We start from the raw sequence: 13637 nt of genomic DNA, 5'->3' as shown, positions 1-13637 counted from the left end.
ACTAATGTTCCAATAACAAGTTGCAGTCTTCGCTCCTTATCATTTTCTGCTTTTGTGATCATGTTCAACCGGATCCCTCACAGATTACACTCGGTTGTTTGATGTCCAACACTTCAAGTGTGAGAGTTCCATGCTGACAAAAATATTCTCCATAAAATGCCCGCTGCTCCTCATGCAATATGAAATACTTAATCATAATACCGTTGATGATAGATACTCTTTCGCATGTATGCACTGAAATCACTGACTGCCATTGGGACCTTCAGGCTATACACAGTTCACTGCAGCAAACCCTCAACCTCCTGAGCTATTTCACTGAAATTGCAGCATATACCCACGGCCACTGGAATTATGCAATTTTATTGCTGCAGCATCTTCTGCATAATTATATATTTGCTGCATTTACAACATTACCCTTCATCTGCTGCATGATCTCTTTTTGATTCTAGCTCAAAAGAATGAAAAGTTATTAAAAATTCACCAACATGTGTTGCTGTGCAGTCGAAGGCCCTAGCGAAACCATGACTGTTCCACTTTCTGTTGCTTATTGCTGTATTTGGGGTTTCCACTGATACTAATGAGGTGAAACATTTGCCCAGACACTGGTAGTCTGCTTACAAATGACAAAATAATAGACCAGCGCAGAACTTCTCTCCATCGCTAGATGAGAAGAAAGCCTTTGACACAGTCCACTGGCCTTATCTGCAACAAACTCTGGAATAGTTTGCATTTGACCCGAAATTCCGATATAGGGTGTGTGACGGGGCGGGACATCACTGTGAGGAAGACGGTGAGGAACGGGTTGTTTCTCGAGACTGGTGGTCAGCTGTTCCCTTGTCGCCCCTTTATGTCCCCATTCATCAGCCTGCCTCCCCTTCTCCGGAGGAGTGGCCACTTGCTGACACTGAGCACCATTGGGGATACGAGGACGAAAGTGGACGTGGCGCCTTTAATCCTGCCTTTGAGGAAGACGAGACTCCGCCCATCTGGAGCGTCACCGAGCCAAAAGGAGGTGGATCCCGGAAGACATCGGACGGCGTTTCCCCGGAGGAAGAGGACGGTGTGGAGTGGAGACAGAGAGCAGAATCGAGAACTTACGGTGAAGACGAACCCTCGACTAGCCCAGCTGCGACCATCAAGCCAGGAGGCCAACGTCTCTGCGAAGCGCCCCGCCACGCTCCCGCGGGAGGAGCGTGGCTTACAAAGGTACGGGGCAGAGTTGCGGGTTGGGTGAGTCGGAGTGGCCAGCCTACTGACTAAGCAACGAGTGTACATAGCTGTATAGTTCCCTAGTACCTTTCCCCCCTCACGAGCACTACCGGCACTGTACTCGCTTCTGTGTAGATACACTGCGCACTTGGTATCCCTCACTCCCGGCCCTGTAAACAACGCTCCAGGACGTCCCAGTGATTGCTTTTCTCTTTCCTTCCTTTATGGTCCCGGCATACTCGCTGAACATCGTATGTGGAGGACGCTTCCGAGACTACCATTCTGGCTGCAAGATCTCCCCTGCGTGGCCGCCCCACCCTGGCACCTCCAGCATTTCCCAAGGGTGTCAGAACGGAGCCCGAGGAGTTTGCACGGATAAGACTCTCTAGCAGGGGAAGAAGGGCATACTTGAAAATAAAACCCTCCTTAAAATCGTAACTCCAGGTTTCTGACTCAGTTCCTTCTCCCCCAGAACCCACCCCGGTACAAGTGGTGTCAGAAGTGGGATTACCATCCCAGTCTGTCTGTGATCCCAAGATGGACGCCCTCATACAGCATCTTATCAAGGGACAGGAGAAACTGGAGTAGGCAGTAGAAAGACAACTATCTTAGGCTCAGGCAGATCGGGACTTGTTTAAAAACACCATCACTGCCCAGCTGGAAAGTATGCAGAAAAACATATCGCCTCCAACTGGCCTGGCTCCTATAGAGAGTAGAATACATGTGCCCAACCCTTCAGGGATCGCCCTGCAAAAATACGTACAGGGTGAAGACCCTGATGCCTTCCTTATGAATTTTGAACGGGCAGCGCGAGCACTGGGTTGGCCGGAAGAGAAGTGGCCCTTTTTTCTAGCTCCATTATTGACCGGAGAGGCACAGTTTGCATACCAGGTGGCTAACCCTGTAGGCAATACCACCTACCACCTGATCAAGAACGTGATACTGGATCACTTGGGGTTAGACCCTGAAGCGTACCTTTATTCGGTTCGGAAAGGAAAAGGGGTCACCTTGCGAGAACCCCAAGACCCTTTTCTTCAGACTCAAAATGATGGCCGACAAGTGGCTGAAGCCCGAGGCCAGCAGCAAAGAAGATGTCCTGGCCAAAATATACCTGGAGCAGTTCATGGAGGCCCTTCCATATGGGTCTCAGAGATGGCTGAGGCAGCACTCAGGTCTCACGGTAGAACAAGCCATCGAAATGGCAACCAATTATGCCCCGGGCTCAACCTCGTGGTTCGGGATGGGAACAAGAGAGACATACCAAAAGCATACCACCAGCCAAACCAGAGACGAAAACGAAAATGATAGCGGAACAGTTAAGACCTAGACCTTCTAGGATGGAATCCCCTATGTTACGTGGGCCCCAATGTTTCGAGTGTGGCGAGTGGGGCCACATCGCCCGCTTATGTCCTAGAAAAAATCCAACCGAAGAGCCGATGGAAGTGCGCTATCTGCCAAAAACGGTTCTATACTCCGCAGAGATGGGAACCTCGTTCTACGTGAGTATGAGGGTAAATGAACATGTAGTGAAAGCCCTTTTAGGTTCGGGGTGCAGACAGTCAGTGGTCTAAGAACGCCTTGTCCACCCCAGCCAGTATGTTCCCGATACCCTGGTTCACATTCGTTGCGTCCATGGGGACGTCAAGCCCTATCCCCGACGGCCCCCAGCGCCTAGAGACCCTAACGGGTGATTGTGCGCTATACAAATGTGGATTATTATTATTATTATTTATCCCTTAGCCCACGTAACCATACGCCCAAAAGATAAGCCAGCTTGTGTAGTAAGAGTAGGAGTAGTGGACTCCCTTCCCGAGGACATGATTCTAGGAGTAGATAACCCCGAGTTCCTTGCCCTGTTCCAGAAGGCTCTATTTGAACGTTCCCCGACGGTAGAGGGTCCCCAGTCTGCACTCATAACCCCTGAACCATGGATATTGGATCGCAGCTTCAGATTCGCACAAGCAGAAGACAGAACCCTATACAATGGCTGGGAAGCCGCTCATGCTGTACAAGACACACGAAACCCATCGTTTCCCAGATTTGTCATACAAAACGAACTCCTATATAGGGAGGCGGAAGGGGGTAAAAGTCTTCAGCTCCTAGTGCCCTTCTCCTTCCGTGAGCAAGTCTTGTTCTTTGCTCATGCTCATCTAACAGCCGGACATGCAGGCAAAGAAAAAACCACTGAGAGTATCGTGCGGCATTTTTATTGGCCAGGCATCTACAGGGATTTGCAGGAGTATTGTAAGAAGTGCGAAATCTGCCAGCGAAAGAACACACACAGACCCCCGGCTGCACCATTACAACCAATGCCCATTATCGGGGTACCCTTCGAGCGGGTAGGGATGGACTTAATCGGACCCCTGCCTAAATCATCTAGGGATTCAGAAAAGGGGGTGGTGATGGACAGAGCATCTGAATTAAGAAGAACACTCCTACCCTGTCAAAAGATCAGGGCTTGATCCATCACCGTTTTTTAGCTCACTGCACCATCCCAGTTCAGAACATGGCTACATGCAAATTAGTCTGTCCCTGACCCAGTGCATCATGGGAACAGGGCAGACCAAACTACCAAGCCAATTCTTTACTGAAAAGGAAACAAGCTTCCGGGGACCGGTTTCTGGCATTACAGCCATCTTCGGCCCGGCTTGCTTGAATCCTGATGGTGCAGTGAGCAAGGGACTCATGTCTGAGCATACCCTTCCACTCCTATAGTGGCCAAAACGATTCAGAAAAGGGGGTGGTGATGGACAGAGCATCTGAATTAAGCAGAACACTCCTACCCAGTCAAAAGATCGGGGCTTGATCCATCACCGTTTTTTAGCTCACTGCACCATCCCAGTTCAGAACCTGGCTACATGCAAATTAGTCTGTCCCTGGCCCAGTGCATCATGGGAACAGGGCAGACCAAACTACCAAGCCAATTCTTTAATGGAAAGGAAACAAGCTTCCGGGGACCGGTTTCTGGCATTACAGCCGCCTTCGGCCCGGCTTGCTTGAATCCTGATGGTGCAGTGAGCAAGGGACTCATGTCTGAGCATACCCTTCCACTCCTATTGTGGCCAAAACGATTCAGAAAAGGGGGTGGTGATGGACAGAGCATCTGAATTAAGCAGAACACTCCTACCCAGTCAAAAGATCAGGGCTTTATCCATCACCGTTTTTTAGCTCACTGCACCATCCCAGTTCAGAACCTGGCTACATGTAAATTAGTCTGTACCTGGCCCAGTGCATCATGGGAACAGGGCAGACCAAACTACCAAGCCAATTCTTTACTGGAAAGGAAACAAGCTTCCGGGGACCGGTTTCTGGCATTACAGCGTCTTCGGCCCGGCTTGCTTGAATCCTGATGGTGCAGTGAGCAAGGGACTCATGTCTGAGCATACCCTTCCACTCCTATAGTGGCCAAAACGATTCAGAAAAGGGGGTGGTGATGGACAGAGCATCTGAATTAAGCAGAACACTCCTACCCAATCAAAAGATCAGGGCTTGATCCATCACCGTTTTTTAGCTCACTGCACCATCCCAGTTCGGAACCTGGCTACATGCAAATTAGTCTGCCCCTGGCCCAGTGCATCATGGGAACAGGGCAGACCAAACTACCAAGCCAATTCTTTACTGGAAAGGAAACAAGCTTCCGGGGACCGGTTTCTGGCATTACAGCCGTCTTCGGCCCGGCTTGCTTGAATCCTGATGGTGCAGTGAGCAAGGGACTCATGTCTGAGCATACCCTTCCACTCCTATAGTGGCCAAAACGATTCAGAAAAGGGGGTGGTGATGGACAGAGCATCTGAATTAAGCAGAACACTCCTACCCAGTCAAAAGATCAGGGCTTGATCCATCACCGTTTTTTAGCTCACTGCACCATCCCAGTTCAGAACCTGGCTACATGCAAATTAGTCTGTCCCTGGCCCAGTGCATCATGGGAACAGGGCAGACCAAACTACCAAGCCAATTCTTTACTGGAAAGGAAACAAGCTTCCGGGGACCGGTTTCTGGCATTACAGCCGTCTTCGGCCCGGCTTGCTTGAATCCTGATGGTGCAGTGAGCAAGGGACTCATGTCTGAGCATACCCTTCCACGCCTATAGTGGCCAAAACGATTCAGAAAAGGGGGTGGTGATGGACAGAGCATCTGAATTAAGCAGAACACTCCTACCCAGTCAAAAGATCAGGGCTTGATCCATCACCGTTTTTTAGCTCACTGCACCATCCCAGTTCAGAACCTGGCTACATGCAAATTAGTCTGTCCCTGGCCCAGTGCACCATGGGAACAGGGCAGACCAAACTACCAAGCCAATTCTTTACTGGAAAGGAAACAAGCTTCCGGGGACCGGTTTCTGGCATTACAGCTGTCTTCGGCCCGGCTTGCTTGAATCCTGATGGTGCAGTGAGCAAGGGACTCATGTCTGAGCATACCCTTCCACTCCTATAGTGGCCAAAACGATTCAGAAAAGGGGGTGGTGATGGACAGAGCATATGAATTAAGCAGAACACTCCTACCCAGTCAAAAGATTAGGGCTAGATCCATCACCATTTTTTAGCTCACTGCACCATCCCAGTTCAGAACCTGGCTACATGCAAATTAGTCTGTCCCTGGCCCAGTGCATCATGGGAACAGGGCAGACCAAACTACCAAGCCAATTCTTTACTGAAAAGGAAACAAGCTTCCGGGGACCGGTTTCTTGGCATTACAGCCGTCTTCGGCCCGGCTTGCTTGAATCCTGATTGTGCAGTGAGCAAGGGACTCATGTCTGAGCATACCCTTCCACTCCTATAGTGGCCAAAACGATTCAGAAAAGGGGGTGGTGATGGACAGAGCATCTGAATTAAGCAGAACACTCCTACCCAGTCAAAAGATCAGGGCTTGATCCATCACCGTTTTTTAGCTCACTGCACCATCCCAGTTCAGAACCTGGCTACATGTAAATTAGTCTGTCCCTGGCCCAGTGCATCATGGGAACAGGGCAGACCAAACTACCAAGCCAATTCTTTACTGGAAAGGAAACAAGCTTCCGGGGACCGGTTTCTGGCATTACAGCCGTCTTCGGCCCGGCTTGCTTGAATCCTGATGGTGCAGTGAGCAAGGGACACATGTCTGAGCATACCCTTCCACTCCTATAGTGGCCAAAACGATTCAGAAAAGGGGGTGGTGATGGACAGAGCATCTGAATTAAGCAGAACACTCCTACCCAGACAAAAGATCAGGGCTTGATCCATCACCGTTTTTTAGCTCACTGCACCATCCCAGTTCAGAACCTGGCTACATGCAAATTAGTCTGTCCCTGGCCCAGTGCATCATGGGAACAGGGCAGACCAAACTACCAAGCCAATTCTTTACTGGAAAGGAAACAAGCTTCCGGGGACCGGTTTCTGGCATTACAGCCGTCTTCGGCCCGGCTTGCTTGAATCCTGATGGTGCAGTGAGCAAGGGACTCATGTCTGAGCATACCCTTCCACTCCTATAGTGGCCAAAACGATTCAGAAAAGGGGGTGGTGATGGACAGAGCATCTGAATTAAGCAGAACACTCCTACCCAGTCAAAAGATCAGGGCTTGATCCTTCACCGTTTTTTAGCTCACTGCACCATCCCAGTTCAGAACCTGGCTACATGCAAATTAGTCTGTCCCTGGCCCAGTGCATCATGGGAACAGGGCAGACCAAACTACCAAGCCAATTCTTTACTGGAAAGGAAACAAGCTTCCGGGGACCGGTTTCTGGCATTACAGCCGTCTTCGGCCCGGCTTGCTTGAATCCTGATGGTGCAGTGAGCAAGGGACTCATGTCTGAGCATACCCTTCCACTCCTATAGTGGCCAAAACGATTCAGAAAAGGGGGTGGTGATGGACAGAGCATCTGAATTAAGCAGAACACTCCTACCCAGTCAAAAGATCAGGGCTTGATCCATCACCGTTTTTTAGCTCACTGCACCATCCCAGTTCAGAACCTGGCTACATGTAAATTAGTCTGTCCCTGGCCCAGTGCATCATGGGAACAGGGCAGACCAAACTACCAAGCCAATTCTTTACTGGAAAGGAAACAAGCTTCCGGGGACCGGTTTCTGGCATTACAGCCGTCTTCGGCCCGGCTTGCTTGAATCCTGATGGTGCAGTGAGCAAGGGACACATGTCTGAGCATACCCTTCCACTCCTATAGTGGCCAAAACGATTCAGAAAAGGGGGTGGTGATGGACAGAGCATCTGAATTAAGCAGAACACTCCTACCCAGACAAAAGATCAGGGCTTGATCCATCACCGTTTTTTAGCTCACTGCACCATCCCAGTTCAGAACCTGGCTACATGTAAATTAGTCTGTCCCTGGCCCAGTGCATCATGGGAACAGGGCAGACCAAACTACCAAGCCAATTCTTTACTGGAAAGGAAACAAGCTTCCGGGGACCGGTTTCTGGCATTACAGCCGTCTTCGGCCCGGCTTGCTTGAATCCTGATGGTGCAGTGAGCAAGGGACTCATGTCTGAGCATACCCTTCCACTCCTATAGTGGCCAAAACGATTCAGAAAAGGGGGTGGTGATGGACAGAGCATCTGAATTAAGCAGAACACTCCTACCCAGTCAAAAGATCAGGGCTTGATCCTTCACCGTTTTTTAGCTCACTGCACCATCCCAGTTCAGAACCTGGCTACATGCAAATTAGTCTGTCCCTGGCCCAGTGCATCATGGGAACAGGGCAGACCAAACTACCAAGCCAATTCTTTACTGGAAAGGAAACAAGCTTCCGGGGACCGATTTCTGGCATTACAGCCGTCTTCGGCCCGGCTTGCTTGAATCCTGATGGTGCAGTGAGCAAGGGACTCATGTCTGAGCATACCCTTCTACTCCTATAGTGGCCAAAACGATTCAGAAAAGGGGGTGGTGATGGACAGAGCATCTGAATTAAGCAGAACACTCCTACCCAGTCAAAAGATCAGGGCTTGATCCTTCACCGTTTTTTAGCTCACTGCACCATCCCAGTTCAGAACCTGGCTACATGCAAATTAGTCTGTCCCTGGCCCAGTGCATCATGGGAACAGGGCAGACCAAACTACCAAGCCAATTCTTTACTGGAAAGGAAACTGTCAGATCCACAGTTGCTTCCTGGATTTGATGAGATGCACAAATGGGGTCCACCTCCCGACGTCCCCAACTCTGAAAATATACAGAGTAATGAGGCAATCAGGCGAGGGAAAAAAAGAAAGGAAAGAGCCGGAACCGCTGGGAGGAGGAATACCTAAAAAGAAGAACACAGGGTAAATACACAGGTAATGCTGTCTACTCTCAATTTATCTCGCTAAGACTATACTAATACCTGAAGAATAAACGGCAGAAACCAAGAGCCACTTCTACTCTTCGTTAGAGATACTTCTCTCCAAGACCAATAAACGATACGCTATAATACAAAAGAACACACCACATTAATCTCATGAGCGTAATAGTCAATCATACCACACTCAGTGAATACCATACATACCATGAACAACCGCTCACTGCAATCAATGAAATCACTCCATGAATAACACCCAAGAATATCCTCACGAAATAGGACTGCAAGAAACCCAGCAGAAGGAGGAATGATAAGGTGTCAGAATCTACTAAACGTAGATCACAGAAAATAAGAAACTCAGAGTCCATAAAGAAGTGCAGATGAGCACTTACTCCCAGCGCCCGACAATAGCGCGAGTACAGTCCAGGTATAATGTTCCCTCTTAGTAATCCATAAGGTAATAACCAAGTCTTGAAACAAAAGGCAGCGCCAAGGAAAAAGGAAGAAAAGCGCCTACCTGCGCTTGATACAGCTCATACGTCTTCTATGCCACGAACCTGTAGCGAGAAGAAGACAAGGAAACCAATGTTTGTTTCCCTCGCAGCTCCAAACAACACAGAGCCGTTTTCCGCTCCCAACGCTTCCTTCAGCGTGAGGGGTGCAGGAAGAATCCGATGAAGACACAGACAGCGCGGCTCAGAAACGAGAGTCCTAGCACTGAATGCCACTCCGTTAAACAAACGCTGATTTCCGCCTCAGCAACCACAAAGCCGCTCTGCAGGCGTCTGTCTCTGGCAGAACCGATGACAGCAGACAAAACTGGAACCAAATCCAAGGGCGGTAAAGCAAAGACGAAACAATCAGTACGACTTCAAAACAAGACAGAATTACGCGCACAGGAGGTGCGCACTGGACAACCTTTATAAGTTAAGCTCCTCCCCCGAAGTAGGAGCATGCTGGGAGATGTAGTTCTATCCTAACAGAAACAAGCTTCCGGGGACCGGTTTCTGGCATTACAGCCGTCTTCGGCCCGGCTTGCTTGAATCGTTTTGACCACCACAAGTGTGGAAGGGTATGCTCAGATGTGAGTCCCTTGCTCACTGCACCATCAGGATTCAAGCAAGCCGGGCCGAAGACGGCTGTAATGCCAGAAACCGGTCCCCGGAAGCTTGTTTCCTTTCCAGTAAAGAATTGGCTTGGTAGTTTGGTCTGCCCTGTTCCCATGATGCACTGGGCCAGGGACAGACTAATTTGCATGTAGCCAGGTTCTGAACTGGGATGGTGCAGTGAGCTAAAAAACGGTGATGGATCAAGCCCTGATCTTTTGACTGGGTAGGAGTGTTCTGCTTAATTCAGATACTCTGTCCATCACCACCCCCCTTTTTGAATCGTTTTGACCACCACAAGTGTGGAAGGGTATGCTCAGATGTGAGTCCCTTGCTCACTGCACCATCAGGATTCAAGCAAGCCGGGCCGAAGATGGCTGTAATGCCAGAAACCGGTCCCCGGAAGCTTGTTTCCTTTCCAGTAAAGAATTGGCTTGGTAGTTTGGTCTGCCCCGTTCCCATGATGCACTGGGCCAGGGACAGACTAATTTGCATGTAGCCAGGTTCTGAACTGGGATGGTGCAGTGAGCTAAAAAAACGGTGATGGATCAAGCCCTGATCTTATGACTGGGTAGGAGTGTTCTGCTTAATTCAGATACTCTGTCCATCACCACCCCCCTTTTTGAATCGTTTTGTAAATCATCTAGGGGACATCAATACGCTCTCGTTATTGTTGACTACGCGACAACATTTATAGAGGCGTTTCCCTTAAGGGCTCCTACCACCGCAAACGTGGCAGAGAAGTTTGTGGAGCTGTTCGCCCGTGTAGGGTTTCCTAAAGAGGTCTTAACAGACCAGGGGACACCCTTTACGTCCCGCATGATGAAGGAGGTCTGCAAGTCCCTGAACATTCGACACCTGAAGACATCGGTCTACCATCCACAGACCGATGGTCTGGTCGAGAAGTACAACCAGACGTTGAAACCCACTCTAAAGAAGATGCTGTCCACAGAAGGGCCGGCGTGGGACCGCTTGCTTCCGCTAGCGTTATATGTGCTCAGAGCTCAGAAGCAGAGCAGCCTTGGCTGTTCAGCTTTTGAACTCCTATACGGATGTCTCCCGAGGTCTTTGTTGGAGATGACCAAAGACACCTGGGAAACAGAAGAGGCGCAAGAACAGAAGTCACTCCTGGACTATACGCTGCAGTTAAGATCAAAACTGGGAAAACTGAGAAATCTCGCATACACCAACCTGGAGCAACAAAGACAAAAACAGAAAAAGAATTATGACCAAGGAACCAAACTGAGAAGACTCAAAATCGGGGAATGGGCACTGGTGCTCCTACCATCTATTTCCAACAAAAACGAATGGGTGGGACCGTATGAGGTGATTGAGTCTGTAGGGAACACCATGTATAGACTTCGGCTTTCCCCATCCAAAACCCAAAGCTACCACATCAACTTATTGAAGAAGTAGATAGGTCCAGTTCCGCGCTGTACCAACCTGGTGCTCCCTATGATGCCAGAAAAGGCCTCAACAATAGAACACCTCGTCATAAACCCAGATCTTACCGACCAGATGAAGAAGGACCTACATGACATCCTGCAACCCTTGTCCAACATCTTTTCTGACTTACCAGGGAAGACTACTTTGGTGGAGCACTGTATTGAAACGACCCCAGGAAAGATAGTGAAGCAACGACCGTATAGGATCCCTGCGTCCAGACGAGAAGCCGTGAGAAAATAGGTGCTGGACATGATGAAACTAGGGGTGATCCGGCCATCTAAGAGCAGCTGGGCCTCCCCGATCGTGATGGTCCCTAAACCCGATGGATCCAAAAGATTCTGTATGGATTTTAGAGCCTTGAATGCCATCTCTACATTCGATGCATACCCCATACCCCGTGTCGACGAGCTGGTGGAGAAACTAGGGGACGCTGTCTTCATCACCACCCTTGATCTCACAAAAGGGTATTGGCAGGTGCCCCTCCGTGAAGAAGACCGAAAGAAGACCGCCTTCATCACCGATGACGGACTATATGAGTTCACGGTTCTTCCTTTTGGATTGCACGGGGCACCTGCCACCTTTCAACGCCTTATGAATCATGTGTTGAAACCCTATCCATCGTTTAGTTCGGCCTACTTGGTCGACATCGCGATCTACAGCAATACATGGGAGGAGCACTTGAGGCACCTACGCATCATTCTGAAAGCGCTACAACAAGCCGGGTTACACGTCAACTCAAAAAAATCCCGTGCAGCCTTCACCAGGGTCAACTACTTGGGATATGTCCTGGGGGAGGGTACCATCGCACCACAAGCGGAGAAAGTGAAAGCCATTCGGAACACGCGTTTTCCGAGCAACAAAAGAGAACTAAGAGCCTTCCTGGGGCTGGTTGGCTATTACAGGCGGTTCATTCCTAAATTTGCTGAAGTCGCTACACCCTTCACGGACCTTCTACGGAAAGACGTCAGACCTAAGGAGATACAGAATCCCTCCCGGGAAGCCCAAGACGCCTTTGAAGGCCTGAAACACATCATAACAACCGCCCAGGTCTTAGAGTCACCCAATTTCGATAAAACCTTTATCCTTGCCACTGACGCTTCGGACGTAGGTATAGGGGCCGTACTGTCACAAGTGGGCAACGATGGGGTAGAGCATCCCATTCTGTATACCAGCCGTAAGTTGTTCCCCAGGGAGTGTAGGTATTCCACTGTGGAACGTGAGTGCCTAGCCATCAAATGGGCCATCAAGAAGTTACAATACTATTTGGAAGGGAAGGCATTCATTCTACAGACTGATCACGCTCCATTGAAGTGGATGTACCAGAACCGGACATTGAATGCCAGGGTACTCAGGTGGTTCCTCTCCCTCCATCCCTACTCCTTTTCTGTGCAACATAAAAAGGGCACGGAAAACGGGAATGCGGACTATCTCTCACGAGTCTTTCCTCTCCCCGATCGGGAGATTCCAGGGGGAGGTGTGTGACGGGGCGGGACGTCACTGTGAGGAAGACGGTGAGGAACGGGTTGTTTCTCGAGACTGGTGGTCAGCTGTTCCCTTGTTGCCCCTTTATGTCTCCAATCAACAGCCTGCCTCCCCTTCTCCGGAGGAGTGGCCACTTGCTGACACTGAGCACCATTGGGGATACGAGGACGAAAATGGACGTGGCGCCTTTAATCCTGCCTTTGAGGAAGACGAGACTCCGCCCATCTGGAGCGTCACCGAGCCAAAAGGAGGTGGATCCCGGAAGACATCGGACGGCGTTTCCCCGGAGGAAGAGGATGGTGTGGAATGGAGACGGAGAGCAGAATCGAGAACTTGAGGTGAAGACGAACCCTCGACTAGCCCAGCTGAGACCATCAAGCCAGGAGGCCAACGTCTCTGCGAAGCGCCCCGCCACGCTCCCGCGGGAGGAGCATGGCTTACAAAGGTACGGGGCAGAGTTGCGGGTTGGGTGGGTCGGAGTGGCCAGCCTACTGACTAAGCAACCAGTGTACATAGCTGAATAGTTCCCTAGTACCTTTCCCCCCTCACGAGCACTACCGGCACTGTACTCGCTTCTGTGTAGATACACTGAGCACTTGGTTTCCCTCACTCCCGGCCCTGTAAACAATGCTCCGGACGTCAAGTTCAAGTTCAAGTTTAAGTTTAGCATTTGTATAGCGCACTACTCACCCAGAGGGTCTCAAGGCGCTTGAGGGAGGGGGGTACTTTACTTATCGAATATCCAAGTTTTTAGTTGTTTTCTAAAGGAGAGGTGGTTCTGTGTAAGGCGAAGGTGGGTAGAGAGAGAATTCCAGGTTTTGGCCGCTAGGTAGGAGAAGGATCTTCCCCCCATGGTGGATCTATGGATGCGTGGGATTGCGTCGAGGGCTTGATTGGATGATCGTAGTTGACGGGTGGGGGTGTAAAAGGACAGGCACGTGTTGAGGCATTTGGGTCCTAGGTCGTAGAGGGCTTTGTGTGCGTGGGTGAGGAGACGGAACGTTATTCTCTTGTTGACGGGGAGCCAGTGGAGGTCTTTCAGGTGACTGGAGATGTGAGCTTGGCGGGGGATGTCTAGTATGAGTCTGGCTGAGGCGTTTTCGATGCGTTGGAGTTTTTTCTGTAGTTTGGATGT

The sequence above is a fragment of the Lissotriton helveticus genome, chromosome 5_1 (genome assembly GCF_964261635.1).
Source record: "Lissotriton helveticus chromosome 5_1, aLisHel1.1, whole genome shotgun sequence".
Classification (NCBI taxonomy): Eukaryota; Metazoa; Chordata; class Amphibia; order Caudata; family Salamandridae; genus Lissotriton; species Lissotriton helveticus.
Note: the sequence above shows the minus strand (reverse complement) of the source record.